This window comes from Petaurus breviceps, unplaced genomic scaffold, assembly GCF_028583685.1.
Source record: "Petaurus breviceps papuanus isolate PSGF00001 unplaced genomic scaffold, PetGlider_PUasm1.0 156, whole genome shotgun sequence".
Classification (NCBI taxonomy): Eukaryota; Metazoa; Chordata; class Mammalia; order Diprotodontia; family Petauridae; genus Petaurus; species Petaurus breviceps.
In genome coordinates, this window is record NW_027185720.1 from 8,139,481 (window position 1) to 8,153,358 (window position 13,878).

General features: G+C 41.6%; 1 pseudogene; it reads left to right on the plus strand.

The window, feature by feature from the left end:
- The first annotated feature begins 13,730 nt into the window (after positions 1-13,730).
- The window catches only part of LOC138156608 (glyceraldehyde-3-phosphate dehydrogenase-like), a 1,262-nt pseudogene continuing 1,114 nt past the window's right edge, over positions 13,731-13,878 (plus strand).

Sequence of the window (13,878 nt, forward strand, 5' to 3'; positions counted from 1 at the left end):
TATAAGTCAGAAAGACCATATACATTTCTGAGGGACTTGGGGCAGACCAGAAGGGAGAATTTTCTTAACCCTTTAGGAATTCAGATACAGCCTAAATAAAACCTGTCCTATACATGATGCCTTGTTAGCCCGAGTGCTTGATTACAAATAACTAGCAAAATCAACCATTTAAATAAAGTTAACATTTCAGTTTAATTCAATGAGCACTTAAGTGTATGCTATGTATCAAATGTTATGCTAAATGCTGGGGATGCAAAAAAAAGGGTAAAAGACAGTCCCTGACCTCAGGGAACTTACCATCTAATGGAGGAGGCAACGCAGAAACATCTATACAAAGTAAACCACATACAGGATAATAGGAAATAATTAAAAAAGAGAAAGCAATGGAAGCAAGAGGGGTTCATTGGTGTTGACCCCACAGAGCTGTCAGGATCAAATAAGAGAATGTGAGAAAAGCATTTTGTTAGCCATAAAGCCGTTTATAAATATCAGCTATTATCATGCTTGGGCAATTTAAATCATTTCTCTTCTTAAACTGAAATCACCTTAATTTCATCTCTGGTTCCTCTGACCCTTACTGCCTGCCAGTGAAAATAATGGGCTGGAATTTCATTAGTATGGTTGAATACCATGAGTTGCCATGGTCAAAGAATTCATCAGCTAGGAAGGGGCCAGACTATAGGTAGCAGGCATCTCCTGGCTTAACTCTGTTTGTTGCCAGAAATCAGACAGTTTGTTCCCTGGATCATACAAGAATCATACAAGAATCTCCCAGACCTTGTGCTCTGTTGGTCTAGTCTTCTGCCACTGAGCTTTATCCCCATGCCACAATGAGGCATCGGAAGCGACTGGGTGGCTGAAGATGGCCAGTGACCTGGGGCTAGAAACAAAGAGAAGGGCAGGATGGATGGATACCTCTGGGAAATTGTACTTCAATTTTAATGGCTCCAAGTTTCTCTTTGAAATGGAAGCCCATATGATGTAAACTAAAAATAAACATAAAATTTAATAAAAAAAAAAAAGAGAAAATGCAACAGAAAAAAAATACAACTGTTAATGTTGTAGTACCAGAAAATCAAAGTTAAAAAAAAGAAATGGAAGCCCATTCTTTTAATCCTTTATCTTCTTTTGGTATTAAAAAGACAGGGTGGTTCTCCAGCAAATCAAGCAGCCAGAATTTATTTTTATTTTTTTTTAAAGCAATTGGGGTTAACTAATTTGCTCAAGGTTACACAGCCAGTTATTTCTGGGTGTGGTGCTAAGTATCTGAGCCCGGATTTGACCCCCAGGTCATCCCGACACTGAGGCCGGTGCTCTTACTCACTGAGCCACCTGGCCGCCATTTATTAATGCTGTGTGGCAAGAACACAAGTCTTTCCCCTATGTTTCATCACAGCATGGAATTGGTCTTGGGTTCTCAAATGCTACAGAAACAGAGAATAAGCTCTAACCATTTCTACGATGCTAGAAATACCACCCTTGCATTTGAGGCTGTTTTCTGAGGGCCAGCATCAAAGGTCATAGATTTAGTACATAGGAAGGGACTATTGAGTGTGATGACCTTATTTAACAAATAAGGAAACAAGGTCAGAGAGGACAGGATCATAGATTTAGAGCTGGAAAGGACCTTAGAGGTCACACAGTCCAAGTCCCTCATTTAGCATATGGAGAAACTGAGGCACCGTTTTATCTAAAGCCACACAAGGAAGATCATGGGGTGATAGATTTGGAGGTGAAAGAGACCATGGAGGCCACTGAGTCTGACATCCTCACTTATTGGGAAAGTGTCTTCTTGATATCATACAAACAGAATTCTAGGCTCATAGATTTGGTGCTGGATGGGAACTGAGAAGTTATCTAGTTTAAATCCCTCCTTTTACAGAGGAGGAAACCGAAGGAAGATTTGAACCCGGCAAGTCCAGGACTCTGCTACCACAGCATACAGCCCCCTTGAAGCTTGGTACTCCAGCAGTGAAGTCTCTGATTAAGGGCACCCGTGAAAATAGGTGACCCTCACTCAGTCCAGGTTCTAACTCTGCTTCTCTAGACACACTGGAGGAGATGAAGCATGCTAGGGATCTACAAACACGGATTTAACTCATGGTATTTGAAGTGTGAGATCCTTGTCCTGCAACTAATGAAAGAACATATTCCTAGAGGACCTGATTCAGATCAATAGTAAAATCCTTTCTATAAATTAAACCAGAAAACAAAATGATGTTTTTGCGTGTGATCTTCTGGGAGAGACAGAGAAAGTTGACCTCACTTTGCATCCCAAAGCAACCTGAAATACTATTCCATGGCTCAGTTCAAATACCACTCCTGAGTTCAAATATGGTCTCAGACACTTCCTAGCTGTGTGACCCTGGGTAAGTCATTAACCCTGTTTGCCTCAGTTTCCTCATCTGTAAAATGAGCTAGAGAAGTAAATAGAAAACCATTCCAGTACTTTTGCCAAGAAAACCCCAAATGGGGTCACAAAGAGTCAGACATGGCTGGAAAATGACTGAATAATAAAGGGTCATAAGGCATATATACATATACGTTTAATACAAATAATAGTAATACTTTGACATTAATACAGCATTTCAAGATGCTCTGAGATCTCTTTCAGCTCTGAAGACATGATTGAGACAGCTAGGTGGTACAGTGAATAAAGTGACAGATTTGGACATGGAGTCAGGAAGACCTGAGTTCAAATCCTGACTCAGACACTTAGCTCTGGACCCTGGTGAATCAATAAATGGGCATACTTGCTTCATAGGGTCAAACATAAGAACATAGGAAACTCTCTGCCAATAAATGCTAGCTACAGTGATGATTATGATCCCTGATCTGCTTATGCTCAGAGACAAAAGCATTTTGAATAGTTAAAGGATAGGGACAGGCAATATTTGCTTTATTTGTATAAAAACTTTTAAATTTAATGTGATCAAAATTATTATATTAATGTAATTAAATTAAACACCATTACTAAACACTAAATTGGAAATCCTAAAAATTAAAGGTGAAATTAATAAAATCAAGAGTAAAAAATCCATTAAACTAATAAATAAAACTAGGAGTTGGTTTTATGAAAAAAACACAAAAATAAATAAAATAAACAATTGGTTAATTTGAATTAAAAAGAGAAGAAAACCAAGCCACTAGTATTCAAACTGAAAGTGGCAAATATATCACCAACGAAGATGAAATTAAAGCAATTATAAGGAGTTATTTTGCCCAATTATATGCCAATAAATTTAACAATTTAAGTGAAATGTTTATTTGTGTGAGTGCTTTGTTGTGATTTCTCCCTTTTATTCTGATTCTTCTTTCACAACATGACTAAAAAAAGCAATCTAAGTGAAATGGAAGAAAATTTACAAAAATACAAATTGCTAGATTAGCAGAAGAGAAAATGGAATATCTAAATAGACTTATTTCAGAAAAAGAAATTGAACAGGTCATAAACGAGCTTCATAAGAGAAAACATTATGACCAGATGGATACACAAGTGAATCTTATAAAAAAAAATTTAAAGATCAACGTGTTCCAATATTAAATAAATTATTTGGAATAATAGGCAAAGAAGAGATTCTACCAATCTCCTTTTATAAAACAAACATGATATTGATACATACCTAAACCAGGAAGAGTAAAAATAGAAAAAGAAAATGATAGACCAATTTCATTAATGAATATGGATACAAAAATCCTAAATAAGATACTAGCTACAAGATAACAACAATACGTTACATTACGATCAAGTGGGATTTATACCAGAGGTGATTTGGCATGATAACTTCTAAATTTCATCTGCATTATTGATGTTTTCTATATCATTTTCTTGTCTAGACAATCAACAAGACTATAAATCAATCCTGATTCTTAGTTTGCTGATTTCTGAGATGTAAATGCTCACACCGAAAATTTAACAACTGGATCTGGGGCAGGTTTGAGCTGGCTCCAGCACCCCCCAGACAGGTCTGTACTGGAAGTCTTTCTAGCCTAATGGGGCCTGCCAGGACTTGTGCCCTGTGAGTCAAGGCATCAGAAAGCCAGAGTTGCCTCTCACTGTAATGAGGCCTTAGGTAGAAGGTCTCATGGCAGGTTTTGTGTAAACACTTACTGGATGAATGACTTAGTGGCAAGGAGTCCTGCCTCTGCCCAGTGACAGAGGGGCAGGGGGGCAGGGGTGTCCCTTTGCCCTAGAAGGGTGAAATCTTCTTCCCCCTTTGTTTTTCAAGGACCATTGAAGATACTTGGGAGGAGAGGCTGGGAGGGGCCAGGGAAAAGAACCTGCCGGTTTGGGTGGTGTGGCCCGGGTGAGGCCACAAGTCATTGACACAGTCCTGACCCTTGGAGAATCTAACTACATACACATTGAGCCTACACACACATTTCATTGCATACACATACACATTCAGAAAGCCTGAGCATGGGCCTGAGAATAATGGATGCTGACATTTACAGAGGGCTTTAGGGTTTATACAACATTTTACCTATGATATCTCATTTTTAGCCTTTTGGTGGCTTTGAGAAAGAGGTTTCTGGCAAGTGTTAGGTCTCAGACAAAGTAAGGGACTGGCATAAGAAGGCTTCCCTAACGCTGTTTAAATCATGGGCTTTCCCTCTCTTAATTATTTCTTATTTATCCTGTAAACAAAAGCTTGATTTGCATATATTTGCTTGCATAATGTCTCCTTGTCCCCCATTAGATTGTAAACTCCCTGAGGACAGGGAATGTCTTTTTCCTCTTTTTTGTATTCCCAAGTGCTTAGCACAGTGCCTGGCTCATGGTAGGTGTTTTATTGGATTGAATTAAATTTAATTGACCTCCATTCTTTGGATGCTAAATATAGTGTTCTTTCTTTTATACTACCGCTCCAGAGATCAGATATTTAGAAATGGAAGTGACAATAGAGGTTTATATGATCATAGATTCAGAGCCGGAAGGAAACTCAGGGATCATCTAGTCCTTCCTTTTGATTTTACAGATGGGGAAACCAAGGCCCAGAGAAACAATTGACTTGTTCCAAGTCCTGCAGGTGACAGCTGGAATCAGAATCCTCTCCTCTCACTATAAATCTGATGATCTCTGTACCATAATGACTTTCTCCTACCAAGTCCTTTCTCTTCCTTTGGGGTTTAGAGTTTATGTAAAAGATAGACTCACAAAGATAGTGCCAGGTGGGTCATATTATATTATAGCATTATAATTCCCATTTTAAAGATAAGGAAACTGAGGCTAGGGGTGTGTGATCCGAACTGCCTCCCTCAGTTGATAAAAGGCAGGACTAGTATTTGAATCCAGATCTTTTAATATGGAACTATTACTGCCTCTGTGGCCTGGGGCAAGTCACTTCCATTAAATTCAATAAACATTATTTAGGTACTAGGCACTTTCCCTCCCTTAGATTCCTTTCTTTAAAAAGTGAAGGGGTTGGACAGAGCTTCCTTTCATTTAAAAAATAATAAAATTTAAATTTTAAGTTTAATTTTAAAAAATCTCTTATTTGGAGAGAATTGTGGGAAGATGGAATCATAAGGTGGCTCTCCCAAATTCCACCCCCTGCCCCCAATTACTTAAAATATGCTTCTAAGTGAACTTTAGAGTGACAGAAGAATGAAGAGTCTGGGTAAAGGGGCTTAAGATCAAGTGGGAGGGCAGCTTTGAGATGAGGGTGGGGGCTCAGCCTGACCTAAGCGCTGGTCTCCAGGAAGATTTGGCTGAATCAACAGACAACTAGCCCCCAGGGCAGCCTCTCCTATAGGAGGTCTTACCCCAAGGACAGTGTGGGAGCTGGGCTACCAATGAGGGGAGCCTCTGCTATGGCCAGCTTCAGAGCCCAGACCCCCTGACCAGACAGGCCAAGGTTGTGGCTGCAGGTGAGACAGAGGGAGCATGCACCCCGAGGGTCATCCCAGAGGGGCAGTGCCTTGCTGGCTGTGTCACTCCTGGGGAGCCGCAGCCCTGATTTCAGTTCTGGGGAGAGCTGGTGCCTGCAGCCACCTGAGGGACCATAGGAAGCAAGGGCATTTGGGGTGTGAGTGGGACTGGGGACCCTGTTCAAGGCTCAGTGGTGGAGGGGAGTACCTGAGGTCATTCATAGGCCAAGGAGCAGTGACCACCCCTGGCCTTGGATCATAGAACATTGGAAGAACCAAGAGGTCAAAGTCCCTCCCCAGATAGAGCTCAGAACACAACAGCATGAAAAACCTGAAGCCTGAGACTTCAGGATCAGAGCCTGACTGCAACATAAGGTTAACAGCCAAGAAGTGGATTTAAAAAAAAAAAAAGTAAACAGAGAAAGAACTGGACCACAAATGGCTATTATGGTGATAGAGAATATCAGGGTTCAAACTCAGAAGGCAAAACACCTTCCTGTAAGGCTTCAAAGAAAAGTGTCAAATAGTCACAAGCCCCAAAAAGTTTTTGGAGGAGCTTGAAGAGGACATTAAAAATCAAATTAGAGGAAAAATTGAGAAAAGAAATGAGTAATTGTAAGAAAAGCAAGAAAATTATGAAAAAAAATCAACCAATTGGAAAAAGAGATTCAAAAACTTACTCCAAGAAAATAATTCCTTAAAAATTAGAATTGGGTAAGGGGAAACTAATGACTTCCTAAGACATCAAGAAATAACAAAACAAAATCAAAAGAATAGGAAAATAGACGAATATGTGAAACATCTCATTAGAAAAACAACTGACCTGGAAAACAGATGATATAAGAATTGTTGGACTACCTAAAAGTTATGATTAAAAAACGAGTTTAGACACTATACTTCAAGAAATTATTAAAGAAAATTGCCCTGAAGTTCTAGAACTAGAGGAGAAAGCAGAAATTGAAAAAAAAAAAAAACCCATCCATCCCGGCTTGAGAATTCAAAATGAAAAGCCACAGGAAATTTATAGCTAAGTTTCAAAGCTCCCAGGTCAAGGAGAACATATTATAAGCAACTAGAAAGAAACAATCTAAATAACTGTGGGTTACAGTCAGGATAACACAAGATTTAGCATCTTCTAGGTGAAAAGACCAAAGGTCATGGAATATGATATTCCAAAGACCAAAGCAGCTGGGTTTGCAGCCAAGAATAATCTACTCAACAAAGATGAGTGTACTCCTGCAAAGAAAAAAAGCAAAAGGAAAAAAATGGATACCGAAGGACTTCTTGAGGAGAAGACCAGAGCTGGACAGAGCATTTGACTTAGAAGAATCAGGAGAAACATAAGAAGGTAAACACAAGAGAATAAGTATGAGAGATTTGATAAGATTTAACTGCTTACTTCTTGACCCCTTAAAATTTCTTTCATCTTTAAAATTCTGGATTTGGTGTTGAAATGGGACACTGATTCAATTCATCAATTACTCATTAAGTGACTCCTAGGCACCAGGCACTGTGTTAGGCTGAAAATACAGAAACAAAAAAGAAATACTACCAGTCTTTCAATAGTTTCTATTTGATTGGAAGGAAAAAATGTGTGTGTTCATGTGCACACATACATCCACACGCACACACGCACACATATATGTATATATGTACACACCCACACATCCATAGAGGCACCCATGTACATATATGCATATATATGTAAGTAGGTACTCTCTGTGTATATACATATCTATGCATGCATAGCACATTTGGAGGGGCTAGGTGGTGCAGTGGAGAGAGAACTAGGCTTGGAGTCAGAAGACCTGAGTTCGAATTTGACTCCAGACCCTTACTAGCTGTGTGACCATGTGTGCCTCAGTCTCCTCATCTGTAAAATGGACTGGAGAAGGAAATGACAAACTACTCCAGTATAAAGAAAACCCCAAAGGGGGTTATAGACATGTCTGAAACAACTCAACAACAAAGTACTCACAAAACAGTTTGGAATAAGGAGGGCCTTAGCAACGGGGGCGATCAGGAGAGAGCTGCCCTTGGAATGAATTGTGAAGGAAAGTCAAGATTTTAAAGATGGTGGTGAAGAAAGAGCATGTTCCAGAGATGGAGGGCAAGCCTGTACAAGTTCATGGCAATTCAAGATGGCCTTATGTGAGCTGATACTGCCATGGAACAAGGAAGAAAGCAGAGAATAGTTTTCATAGAGGAGGAAGGAGAGGGTTAAAGGCCAGCTTTACCATCTCCCCAAATGTTGTCCTGGGCTCTGTCTTCTAGCCCTTTAACTGGAGTGCATGTGCATTTGTAAAAAGACCAGAGGAGCTGTCCAGACAAGGCCTCAGGTGTCATTTGGCAGCCTAGCCCAATAGCAGGGCCAGCATCAACACAGCATCAGGCTCCAGACCCACCTCTATAAAACTGGGTTGGGATGAGAACACCCTCCTGCTCTCAAAATTCATCCAGGGAGCCAGAGGAAGGGAATGAGGTCATGCCGTCTACCTTCCCTTCTTCCCCGAGAGCTAGATGCATGATTCATTATGCATGGTTCATTCATGCCGCCAGTGTTGTCTGTGAAAACCCCATAAGGACACTTGGCTCATCTCTGCAATTTCCAGACCCATTTCTGATGCCCTTCTGTTGGGCCTGCTGTTCTGTTTAAGAAGAGTGGTTGATTCTCTGGTTCTGCGTGGAGCTCAGAGGTCTTGCTTGGTGAAGACTTTGTAGACCTAAAATGAATGGGGGTGGGGAGGGTGGGATCTTGGGCAAATACCAGTGCTCTAGAGTCTAGAAGGTTCTGATCTGCAGAGAAGGGTCAACTTGCATTGGTGGAGGGAGTTTTCTCTTCTGGGAGTGCCCTATTCCAAAACAAATCCCAAGTCCAGTCCCCATCCTTTAACCATTCAAAGTGCTCCTGTCTGACCATAAGCAGAGTCACACAGCTAGCAAGTGTCTGAGGCTAGATTTCCACTCAGGAAGATGAGTTAGGTCTGTGCCTCTATCCACTGTGTCACCTTTATCATCACTGATTATGTTATATATCAATGTGATATAGGTTGCATAATAATAATTATTATTAATATGACAGTTGTTATCAAGGATTGGGATTCCCTGCCAGTAAAAAAAAACAAAAAACAAACTAGATTGACTAGATTATAAGCCCATTGAGGGCAGGACCTGTTTTGTTTTTTATCTGCCTAGCACAGAGAAAGAAGGTGCTTAATAAGTGGTCTTTATTTTTCATTTTCATCAGCAGCCATTTATGAGTTGAACTTGTCTGCTGATCACAGAATCTTTGGCTTGCTCCATTTTTCCTTCCTGGACCAGTTTGCCCCTCTTTAGGCAACCTTGTGGCCCCCTGCTCCGACAGGTTCACCGTGTTGTGTCAGATATGCCCAACTGGCTTTAACCAGGCGGTTTAGAACTCCTGGACTCAAGTGCCCCACCAGCCTCAGCCTCTGTTCACAGTGGAATTGCAGTCATATGACATCATTCCTAACTGTGATGCCCATCTTACAGATGAGGGCACTGAGGGGAGAGTTAAGAGACTTGCCCAGGCTCACACGGCTAACGAGGGTCTTTCTAACTTACCCACTCTACCTTGCCATCTCCATTTAACCTCTTGGGGTTTCAGTTTACTCAACTGTAAAATTAGGGGGTTAGATAGTCTCCAAGCTCTGCTCCAGTTCCTTAGTCTATGATGAGCTTAGTGTACCTACTGTACACCCTTAGCAAGGGTATACATCCAACGTCCCCAAAACAATTCTCTGGAGTTGGGGCCACCCTCCACAGTTTCCCAGCTCAGCAACCTATGAGGGAAGAAATGGGAGAGGAAAACCCACATGCCACCTGCCAAGCTCTGTGCATAGAGATGAGCTAAGATTTATATTTTAATAACAGAAAGTGTCAAAGTTACAGGCAGCCAGTCTAACTCTCGACACATGAAAAACAGCACAGAGCCCCCTCTGAAGCTGAAGGCAATAATAACCTGTAAGCAAATCTGAAAGGGAGAAAAGAGGCAAAATTCTAAAGCAAGCCTTCTTAACCTGAGGTCTATGGACTTTAAAAAAGAACAGAGAACTATATTTCAATAGAATTGGTCTCCTTGGTAATCAATCAATCCTATGTGTTTTATTTTATACATTTAAGACCATGATTCTGAGAAGGGGTCCGGCTTCCAGACTAACTGCCTGAGGGGCCAGTACTCAACCATGACAGGGTATGGGTAGACTATCCATTAGAGCCTCAGAAAGCAGATGGGACAGAAAGAGGGCACATCTCCTGTCCTTGCAGATGCAATCTCAGAACCACTGTCAGTGACTTCTGAGAAAACCCAGGGGATGGCACTCAAAGTTCTCAGGGCACTGTACTAGGGTTTTAGATCTAAAGTGGGGGGCTACTAGGGGCAGCCAGGTGGATAGATATGGTGGATAGAGTGCCAGGCTTGGAATCAGAAAGACTCATCTTCCTGAGTTCAAATCTGGCCTCAGACACTAGCTGGGTGACCCTGGGCAAGTCCCTTACCCCTGTTTCCCTCAGTTTCCTCAGCTGTAAAATGAGCTAGAAAAGGAAATGGCAACACTTACCCTGAGCAAGTCATTTCACCCTATTTCCCTCAGTTTCCTCATCTGTAAAATGAGCTAGAGAATAAAATGACAAACCACTCCAGAATTTGCCAAGAAAACCTCAAATGGGGTCATGAAGCGTCAGATATGACCAAGAACGACTGAACAACAGGAGGGCTAGAAAAAGGCAGAAATGATCCCTGGAGGAAGCAGGTGGTATGTGGGTTTCCAGAAATAAGAGGGTAGTTTGGAAGACAGCCCTCAAAATTCTGAAATGGGGAGCCTTTAGAAAGGAGTGTGACCTGATCACTAGGAGCCAGCACAGATTCATTAAGAACAAGTTCTGCTAAACTAATCTTATTACATTAAAAAAAATAGGATCACTAGGCAGGCAAAGCTGTTTAATTGTAACTAGATTTTAGCAAAGCATCTGACACATTTTTCATGCTATGCTTTTAGTGATAATATAGGGCTTTCATTCTGCCTTTGTTGTTGTGGGTGGTTATTTTTAGGGGGGTTGGTTTTTTTGAGGGGCAATTGGGGTTAAGTGACTTGCCCAAGGTCACACAGCTAGTAAGTGTTAAGTGTCTGAGGCCAGAGTTGAACTCATGTCCTCCTGACTCCAGGGCTGGTGCTCCACTGTGCCACCTAGCCACCCCTGCCTTTATCGTTATGAGAGATTGTATTGTTCTTCCCTTTTTGTTAAAGGTTATTGTTGTTTTAATAGTGAAGGTAAGAGACAAAATGTGGTGCAATGGCTAGAGGGCTGGTCTGGGAGCTAGGGAAACCTAGGTTCAAGATCTGCCTCTGGCGTGTACAAACTGTGTGACTTTGGTAAATGCCAAGGAACATGGGAGGTCATCTCTTCCTCCTCTCTGGCTCAAGAAGTCCAGCTTCCTTAGCCTAGAATTGAAGGCTCTGGCTTCCAAGTTTCCTAGGATCACAGATTTAGGAACCAGAAATGACCTTAGAGGTCATCAGATCTAATTCCCTTATTTTACAAATAAGGAAACTGAGGCATGAAGGGTTAGTTGATTTACCTACGGTCATGCAACTTATTCTTCTAAGTGTTTGAGACAGGATTTGAACCCAGATCCTCTTGACTATAAGTTCTGGCTCTTAAGTAGAAAAAGCATAGGGAGTCAGAAGTCTGACATATCACAGTATGTTGTATGACTGTAGACAAGTCACTTGGCCTCTCATAGCCTTGAACAAAGAGTAAAGTTGGGAAAGCTGGAAGCATTGATGACTGATAGGGTGACTCACAGGAGGAATTAGCTTGAAATCTTTTTTTGTTTTTGGTGGTGTCATACTAGGCACACCCTCCTTTTGTGAGATGCAGCTCCACAACCCTAACCCCAGGTAACAATAACAATGCACATTTTAAAAAGTAAATTTATATTACTATTTTTAATCATCTATCTTTCTCTACATTTCCTCTCCCCTCCCATTTCAAGGAGTTATTCCTTATAACAAAGAGAAAGAAACAGTTGAGCAAAATCAAGCAACAGATCGATGACAGCTGACCTTACATGCAGTGTTCCATACCCATAGACTTCCACCTCTGCAAAGACACAGGGGAGGTGGTTCCTCATGGCTCTCCTTCTGGACCCCTTCTTAGTCGGATGCTTCCAAAGCATCAATGAACATATTGCATCAACAGATACTACCTGAGGACCTTCTTAATCTGCCTTCTCTTGTTACTGATCTCTTATCAATCAACAAACATTTATTGAGCATTAACTATGGAACAGATAGCACCAGGTCAGTTGGCATCCCCAAACAGTCAATTAATACCATCACAGTCTAGTCTGATGCTGATTGATGGCTCAGATTGAGAGAGTTCCAGCCAGGACCCTGGACCTGGAGTCAGGAAGACTCACTTTACTGAGTTCAAATCCACCTCACACCCTACCTAGCTGTGTGACCCTGGACAAGTCACTTTACCCTGTTTGCCTCAGTTTCCTCATCTGTAAAATGAGCTGGAGAAGGAAATGGCAAACCACTCTAGTATCTTTGCCAAGAAAATCCCCCACATGGGATCATGAAGAATCAGATATTACTGGAAAAGATTGAAAACGAAAGGGTTGGACTTGGTGAACTCCAAGGTCCTTTCCCACTCAGATCTTATGATCTCAGATTCTGTGATGCTAAGTGACTTTACTTTCTGAGCCTGGTTCTCCTCAACTGTAAAATGAGGGGGTTGGACTAGGCGGCCTCTGAGGTCTTTCCCTTCTAGATCAATTTTTCTGTAATCCTATAGTAATATGATTATGAGTCATAGAACATTCCAGGTTCCAAAGAATTGAGTTTGAGGACCATCCGAAGGGCAGTGGGTGGGCGTGAGGACCAGGCAGCATGTTAGAGGCAAGGAATTACAAAGGGGAATCAAAGGATGCCATCAAACACAGGGGAGATCAATAAAAGAGGATGGACGGGTCAGATCCCTCTGGTGAGGGATAAACAAGCAGCTAGCTCTGTTCTCTGGCATCATCCCCATATCAGAGGAATGAAGGGAGAGCCCCCACCCAGGACATTGATTGGTCAGACTTTTCTGGGATGAACTTAAAATATCCCCTGGAGGGAATGTGAACCCCTCTGATGTCACATGGAGCCACTGAGTATCGGTACATCGATAATAGTGATTTCTAGGACCAAGGATACTAACCGCTACTCTGCATTATTGCAATATTTCTATTTTTGGGATTGCTCTGTGCACAACCCTTGCCCCCAGCCCTGCCTTCAGGTTAGCTTTCTGGGATCTTGGAGCAGCCGAAATGTAAGAGTCAGTGGAGGGAAAGCCCAACTTTTCAATCACCTGCATATAAAGCATTTCATTTCTTTTGTAAATGACAAAATCACAGTCCTTTTATGTGTCTCCTATGTGTGCCTGTGAAAAACAACACAGCTTTCGCCATTCCAAGGCAGTTGCTTCTGCTCCGAGAGAACATAAATAAAATTATTTAAGTCACGGTAACGATGAAATATCACTCAGGTTCAGCAGTAGAATCAAAGTCAGGCCTTCATGTGCCCCTGCCCTTCCCTCCCCACCCTTCCAAGGTAACCTTGTCTCTGTGTCTTCTGTGCTTTGTATGTACCTATATATAGGATTGTTCTTTCCCCGGATTGAATATAATGAGGTTTAGAATGTTTTCATTCTCTTGTCTCTGAATCTGTAGGGCTTAATACAGGATTCTGCAAATAGTAGGTTCTTAATGCTGATTGATTGATGGGGGATAATTTTCCCCCAAAATACTTTCCCCTAGTAGTTCCTCAACCAAAAAAAAAAATCCCGGGCTTTTCTCCCTAGCTTGGTGCTAGGTTCTGCTGCTTAAGTCGCATCCCTGAAACAAGATGGTGAAGGTCAGAGTCAATGGATTTGGCCGTATTGGGTGCCTGGTGACCAGGGCTGCATTCACCTCAGGTGGAGTAGATGTTGTAGCCATCA